The 7740-nt window shown below is 38.6% G+C and overlaps 1 non-coding gene across 1 annotated transcript; it reads right to left on the reverse strand.

The window, feature by feature from the left end:
- Positions 1 to 2947: 2947 nt before the first annotated feature.
- Positions 2948 to 3054, reverse strand: LOC112065434 (U6 spliceosomal RNA). The gene has a single exon (XR_002892035.1). It is a non-coding gene; the product is annotated as a U6 spliceosomal RNA (small nuclear RNA).
- Positions 3055 to 7740: the final 4686 nt, after the last annotated feature.

A 7740-nucleotide genomic window follows, 5' to 3' on the forward strand; every position in this document is an offset into this window, starting at 1 on the left:
GGGAGTGTTCTAATTTCATTCTTTTACATGTTGCTGTCCAGTTTTCCCAGCACCACTTATTGAAGAGACTGTCTTTTCTCCATTGTATATCCCTGTCTCCTTTGTCATACATTAGTTGACCGTAGGTGCCTGGGTTTATCTCTGGGCTTTCTATCCTGTTCCATTGATCTATATTTCTGTTTTTTTTTTTTTGCCAGTACCATACTGTCTTGATTACTGTAGCTTTGTAGTATAGTCTGAGGTCCGGGAGCCTGTTTCCTCCAGCTCCGTTTTTTTCCCTCAAGACTGCTTTGGTTATTTGAGGTCTTTGTGTTTTTCCATACAAATTGTGAAATTTTTTGTTCTAGTTCTGTGAAAAATGCCATTGATAATTTGATAGGGATTGCATTGAATCTGTAGATTGCTTTGGGTAGTGAAGAGTTTGAGAAGGGTGAGTGTTAACTCTTCTCTAAATGTTTGATAGAATTCACCTGTGAAGCCATCTGGTCCTGGACTTTTGTTTGTTGGAAGATTTTAAACCACAGTTTCAATTTCTTTACTTGTGGTTGGTCTGTTCATTTTTTCTATTTCTTCCTGGTTCAGTCTTGGAAGGTTATACCTTTCTAAGTATTTGTCCATTTCTTCCAGGTTGTCCATATTATTGGCACAGAGTTTCTTGTAATAGCCTCTTAGGATGCTTTGTATTTCTGCTCTGTCTGTTGTAACTTCTCCTTTTTCATTTCTAATTTCATTGATTTGAGTCCTCTCCCTCTTTTTCTTGATGAGTCTGGCTAATGATTTATCAATTTTGTTTATCTTCTCAAAGAACCGGCTTTTAGTTTTATTGATCTTTGCTATTGTTTTCTTTGTTTCTATTTCATTTATTTGTGCTCTGATCTTTATGATTTATTTCTTTCTACTAACTGGGTTCTGTTTGTTCTTCTTTCTCTAGTTCTTTTAGGTGTAAGGTTAGATTGTTTATTTGAAAGTTTTCTTGTTTCTTGAGCTAGGCTTGTATTGCTATAAACTTCCTTCTTAGAACTGCTTTTTCTGCATCCCATAGGTTTTGGATCATCGTGTTGTCATTGTCATTTATCTCTATGTATTTTTTGATTTCCTCTTTGATTTCCTCAGTGATCTCTTGGTTATTTAGTAATGTATTGTTTAGCCTCCACGTGTTTGTATTTTTTACAGATTTTTTCCTGTAATTGATATCTAGTCTCATAGTGTTGTGGTCGGAAAAGATACTTGATATGATTTCAGTTTTCTTAAATTTCCCAAGGCTTGCTTTCTGACTGAAGATATGATCTATCCTGGAAAATGTTCCATGAGCACTTGAGAAGAAAGTGTAGTCTGCTGTTTTTGGATGGAATGTCCTATAAATATCAATTAAATCTGTCTGGCCTATTGTGTCATTTAAAGCTTGTGTTTCCTTGTTAATTGTCTGTTTGGATGATCTGTCCATTGGTGTGAGGTGTTAAAATTCCCCCACTGTTATTGTGTTACTGTCAATTTCTTCTTTTATAGCTGTTAGCAGTTGCCTTATGTATTGAGGTGCTCCTATGTTGGGTGCATACATATTCATAATTGTTGTATCTTCTTCTTGGATTGATCCCTTGATCATTATGTAGTGTCTTTCCTTGCCTCTTTAACATTCTTTATTTTAAAGTCTATTTTATCTCATATGAGTATTGCTACTCCAGCTTTCTTTTGATTTCCATTTGCATGGAATATCTTTTTCCATCCCCCACCTCACTTTCAGTCTGTATGTGTCCCTAGGTCTCAAGTGTGTCTCTTGTAGATAGCATATATATGGGTCTTGTTTTTGTATCCATTCAGCGAGCCTTTGTCTTTTGGTTGGAGAATTTAATCCATTCACATTTAAGGTAATTATCGATATGTATGTTCCTATTACCATTTTCTTAATTGTTTTGGGTTTGTTTTTGTAGGTCCTTTTCTTCTCTTGTGTTTCCCAGTTAGAGAAGTTCCTTTAGGGGAGTTCCCTTGTATGTTATTTGTCATTTTTCCCTTGTTGCTTTCAATAATTTTTCTTTGTCTTTAATGTTTGTCAGTTTGATTATTATGTCTCTCCGCATGTTTCTCCTTGGGTTTATCCTGCCTGGGACTCTCTGCACTTCCTGGAGTTGGGTGCCTATTTCCTTTCCCATGTTAGGGAAGTTTTCAACTATAATCTCTTTAAATATTTTCTCGGGTCCTTTCTCTCTCTCTTCTCCTTCTGGCACCCCTGTAATGTGAATGTTGTTACGTTTAATGTTGTCCCAGAGGTCTCTTTGGCTGTCTTCATTTCTTTTCATTCTTTTTTCTTTACTGTGTTCTGTGGTGGTGAATTCCACCATTCCGTCTTCCAGGTCACTTATCCATTTTTCTGCCTCAATTATTCTGCTATTGATTCTTTCACGTGTATTTTTCATTTCAGTTATTGTATTGTTCATTTCTGTGTGTTTGTTCTTTAATTCTTCTATGTCTTTGTTAAACATTTCTTGCATCTTTTCGATCTTTGCCTCCATTCTTTTCCCGACGTCCTGGATCATCTTCACTATCATTATTCTGAATTCCTTTTCTGGAAGGTTGCTCATCTCCACTTCATTTAGTTGTTTTTCTGGGGTTTTATCTTGTTCCTTCATCTGGTACATAGCCCTCTGCCTTTTCATCTTGTCTATCTTTCTGTGAATGTTGAGATTAGCTTCTGATTTAAGGAAGATCAGTCTGGCGGTTGCTGTGAGGAAGATGAGAGTAGAGTAAGAGTTGAAGCAGGATGTCACGGAGGAAATGCAGAAGGTGGTGGGCTTTGGGTGGGTGGACCTGTTAGTGTTGGAGTGTCACCTGTGAAGGCAGGGGGGGCCACTGTGGCTCACTGTGGGGTCAGGGACACTGGAGGTGGCGGCTCTGGCAAGTGCTCGTTGTCGTGAGCCCTCTAGGATGCTGCTGTCTTTTCGCCAAGGCCTGGAAAAACATGGAACGCTTCACAAACTTGTGTGTCATCCTTGCACAGGGGCCATGCTAATCTTTTCTGTATCATTCCAATTTTAGTATATGTGCTGCCGAAGCGAGCACTGTAATATGTTTTGAAGTCAGGAAGTGTGAGACCTCCAGCTTTGTGCTTCTTTCTTAAGATTGTTACGAAATAAGTAATTTTTTTAATGTTTAAAGCAGTATGTGTTTGGTTTTGTTTTCAACTTGTCTCTTCTTTTTCCTAGTGCCAGCTCTTTGATTTTAGTTTCCATTATTATTTTATAATCTCTTTCAGATTTTGTTATCTACTCTACAATGTGTGGTATTAAATCTATTAATGGTTGTATCTGCTCTTCTCCTTCAAATGGTTTTATTTCTTGTGTGGTTCGTAATATTTTATTGTGAACGCTTGTTAAACTGGGGTTGTTTTCCCTATGTAAGTCAAGCACTCCCTTGTGCCTCAATTTTGCATTCACTTTTGCTTGGGCTTCAGGGGTTCAGCAGTAGTAGAGAAATTTTTATAATATCCTCTTGGCTTGAGTTTATTACACTCTCTAGGCATTGTGACTTCTGATGCCGTTTCTCATGTGGGGTTTCAATTTCACAAAAGATTTTGTTTGTTTTCCATTTAAATTTCCAGAAGTTTGTAAGCTTCCTTTTCTCTTCCCTGAGCTGATGGGTAGAGCTCTTCTAGTCCTCTTTATCCAGACAGGGAAATTCTTTCAGGAGCTTTGCTCTGTGCAGGATTCTTTTCCTACCTCACACTGCCCCTGGGCCATATCTCCTTTTCCTACCTTCAAGGTAGAACACACCCCTCCTATGCCCCCACTCCCACCCCCACCTGACTCTGTTCCCAGCCCTAGCATCCAGGGCTGATATCCATACCCATGCCACCTTGGTCTTCTCTCTCAACAGTTATTAGAATTACCACTCAGAGTTTGAGTTCTTTTTTCATCTTGGTTTCTTAAGGCTTTTCTCTTCCTTGCTCTCCTTTTCTTTCCTTCCTTCTTCTGAGTTATGTATTCTCTACTATTGCTCTGTGCTTTTACACAGCATTTCTGTGTGTTTTCAGTTGGATCAATAGTATCTGTGTGTGGAAGTGATGGTAATGGAAGGAAGCAACTGAATTCAGCTCATGTTGTCTGAGGATCTTGAGTGATCTAAAAATAAAATATATCTTGTCATCCCCAGGTTAAAGCCTGCTGATGACTTGCTATTGCACTTGGATAGATAAACTCCAAAGTCCTTAATTTGGCTTAAAGTGTCCCGTATGAGTTGACTCCTATCTCCCTTTGCAACCAGAGGTTATGGTATTTCCCCCCTCATTCAAAGCAACTTTCTTTCTTTCCTTAGATTTGTTGCTTCTGCCTGGAATGGACATCTCCATCCAGATGTCCAGATGACAGAATTTTCACCTTCTTAAAGAGGCTTTCCCTGGGACTTCCCCGGTGGTCCAGTGGTTAAGAATCCGCCCTCCAATGCAAGGGACACGGGTTCAATCCCTGGTTGGGGAACTAAGATCCCACATGCCACAGGGCAACTAAGCCTGTGCGCCGCAACTGCTGAGCCTGTGTGCCACAACTTGAGAGCCCGCGCACCACAACTACAGAGCCCACACACTCTGGAGCCCACGCACCACAACTACAGAGCCCATGCACTCTGGAGCCCGCATGCTACAACTAGAGAGAAGCCTGTGCACCGCAACAGAGAGCCTGTGTGCTGCGATGAAGATCCTGTGTGCCACAACTAACACCCGATGCAGCCAAAAATAAATAAATAAATATTTTTTAAAAAGGCTTTCCCTGACGACCCTACCAAAAGTACGACCCCACTCCTTCCTCTAATATCACCCCGATTCATAGTCTTCATGACCCTTGTCACTATGTGAATTAATATTAATTTAAGTTTTTACTTGTTCATTATTCATTTTGGAGGCCAGTTGGACAGCGGTTGCTGATGGAGAAGCAAAGAAATAATCAAGGATGAATCCTAGATCTGGGGCTTGAGCAAGTGAGCAGATGCCTGTGAGAGAAATAGGTATGGGATGGAAATCAAGAGTTGTTTTTAAAAGGCTCATGTTTGAGATTTCTGTTCTTCATCCTAATGGATACATCAAGTGGGAAGTTGCATATAAAAGTCTGGAAGTCAAGTGAAAATCAGGGATGGAGATAAAAGCTTGGGCATCATCAGCATACAGTTAATATTTAAAATCATGACAGTAGTACCCAGTGAAAGAGTGAAGAGTCATTAGAAAAGAGAAGGTAATACATCTTTTAAAGCAATCACCAATGTGGCCATAGTTAGAGCTGCAAGGTAATTCCATTGAACAAATATGCACAAAACAAGGGAGGGCCTTTTGATGAAGAAATTAAGCAGCATGTTCCAAACTTTATTTAATTAGCTTACCTCTTACTCTTGTCAGTGGGAAGTTTGGTGCATGGAAACTCCAGTGATGGTTACCGTAGATTTCCAAAGGAGGAGAAATAAACTTTCTTGACTCTGTCTGCAACAGAACTTGACCAAATGTAACAAGAATTTCATGAATATTGATTCGTTCCTTCTTTTCTATAGGAATTGGTGTGGGGTATTCTGACAGAGATGACACATGGTTTTTGTCCAACACAGTTATGTTAGAAATCTCTGGGAAGCTTTATCTTGGCAGTATCCCTGAAGGCTAGAGAATGGACCAGAAGAGAATTTTCTTCTCTCCTTATTTTGGAGAGACAAAATTATACAGTTAAGCAAGTTATTTGGACTTCACAGGAGCAGAGTAGTACTAAATTTCTTCAGACAATTTAGTTCAAGGTGGGAATTATGCTCTGTTGTTTTGAGATATGTGATAAGGTTGAAAAATTGTCGACTGTGGTCCTGGTAGTAGAATGAACAGGCTCTCTTTCTGCTGTGAATTCCTTGAGCTAAGATCAAATCTTGCTTTTAAATCTAACTTACTTTCTGCTCTCATTGTCTTCTAGACTTATTTAGGCTATAAAAGTTTTGCCTAGAGATATGGATTGTTGATGCATATGGTGTGGCTGCAACTTGCAGTACATCCATGCCTTTGCTTTATGATTTCAATCAAAACAAAATTAAAGAATCATAATCACCCGTGTTCAGGAAGTAATGAGGAATATTTTAAAGTTCATGTTTTCATAGATCTTTTGTCAAGAATAAGACTGAAGTTCCAAATGAGATGCATTTTCTATAATGCATGTGGTGGCCCGTCCTGAAGTAGCTATTGTTTTTGTCATTCTGATTTGTTGGGCAGATAGTTGAATATTAAACAATAAAAAATAAGTTTTTTATGTGACATTTCATTTTTGGATAACCAGCAACCAAAATTCCCAGGCATTGGGGTTAGTATATTCATCTCCACAGGTATCCAGAAATGAAATGAAATGTCACCTAAAGCAGTAGACACACTTCATCGCTATTACACCCCAAATTTCCTCCAGTAAAATATTTTATTAAAATTAAATGAAAAACCAAAAGCTGCACAATGGTTGTTTCAGCAGCTTTAATGGGTTTTAGGATGGAGCACACCCCCTACAATTCTATAGTGGATATTTTATTATGCACAAGACAGTTATTCTGAGAATATTATACTATTCTTTCCTCATCTTTTTGGCTGTGTGTTGAATCAACTAAATTGCAACTTATAAATTTCTGTTTAAAATCTCTGAGAGAATAACTTTTGTTTCTATTTATAGGTGTGGTATATACTTCCTGAAAATGTTTTCCCTCTCTCCTAATCATTGTCTCCTTTCTCATCATCTCGTTGTTCATTTAGCAAATATTTATTTATGTGCTGTGTTATGTGTTCATTCTTAGGGATAATCAAAGTTCCTAGGCCCTTATGGAGCTTATAATTTAGCCAAGTAGTCACATGACAACAAAACAACAGCGACAGAAACAGCTTCTTATACTTCTTAAATGTTTACTATTTGCCAGATATTATTCAAGGTGAGGTCATGTATTAAATCACATAATCATTACTCTAAGATGTGGGAAAGTCCTATGAGATAGGTTCCATTATTATCCCCATTTTATGGAAAAGGAAACACAGCTGCAGGGAAGTTTTAAGTAACTTACCCAAGGTCACATGGCTAGAAATGGCACTAACGATGCAAGGTAATGAGAAATAGGATGTTAAGGATATTGTGAAGATCTGATATAGAGGCTCCTGACCTGGTGTCTTAGTCTGCTCAGGCTGCTATAACAAAATACCATAGGTTGGGTGTGGGTGTGAAACAGCAGAGATTTATTTTCTCACAGTTCTGGAAGCTGGAAGGTCTAAGATCAAGCTTTGGCAGGGTTCAGTTTCTGATAAGGGCTTTCTTCTCTGGCTTGTAGATGGCTGCCTTCTTCTTGTGTCCTCACATAGGAGAAAGAGAGCAAGCTTTCCAATATTCTTCTTTTAAGGGCACTAATCCCATCCTGAGGGCCCCCTCCTCATAACCTCATCTAAACCTAATTACCTCCCAAAGGCTCCAGCTCCAGATACTATCACATTGGAGGTTAGGGCTTCAACACATGAATTTTGGGGGGACATAATTCAGCCATAGCGCCCGGTTTTAGCAGTTTCCAGGTCAAGGATTACAGACCCCTCTCCAGATGAGAAATAATGTTTAACAGCTATGAAGAAGACTATTTAAAAAGTATCTATCTTTGCTAGATCCCAAAAGAATTATAATGGGTTATTATGTGAATTAGCTTTTTAAGGCCTTTAAGCCTTGGTTTTTTCATCTATAATTTGGGAGGAGAGTTGTATACTTACATAAATACAGCATT

Source organism: Physeter macrocephalus, chromosome 13 (genome assembly GCF_002837175.3).
Source record: "Physeter macrocephalus isolate SW-GA chromosome 13, ASM283717v5, whole genome shotgun sequence".
Lineage (NCBI taxonomy): Eukaryota > Metazoa > Chordata > Mammalia > Artiodactyla > Physeteridae > Physeter > Physeter macrocephalus.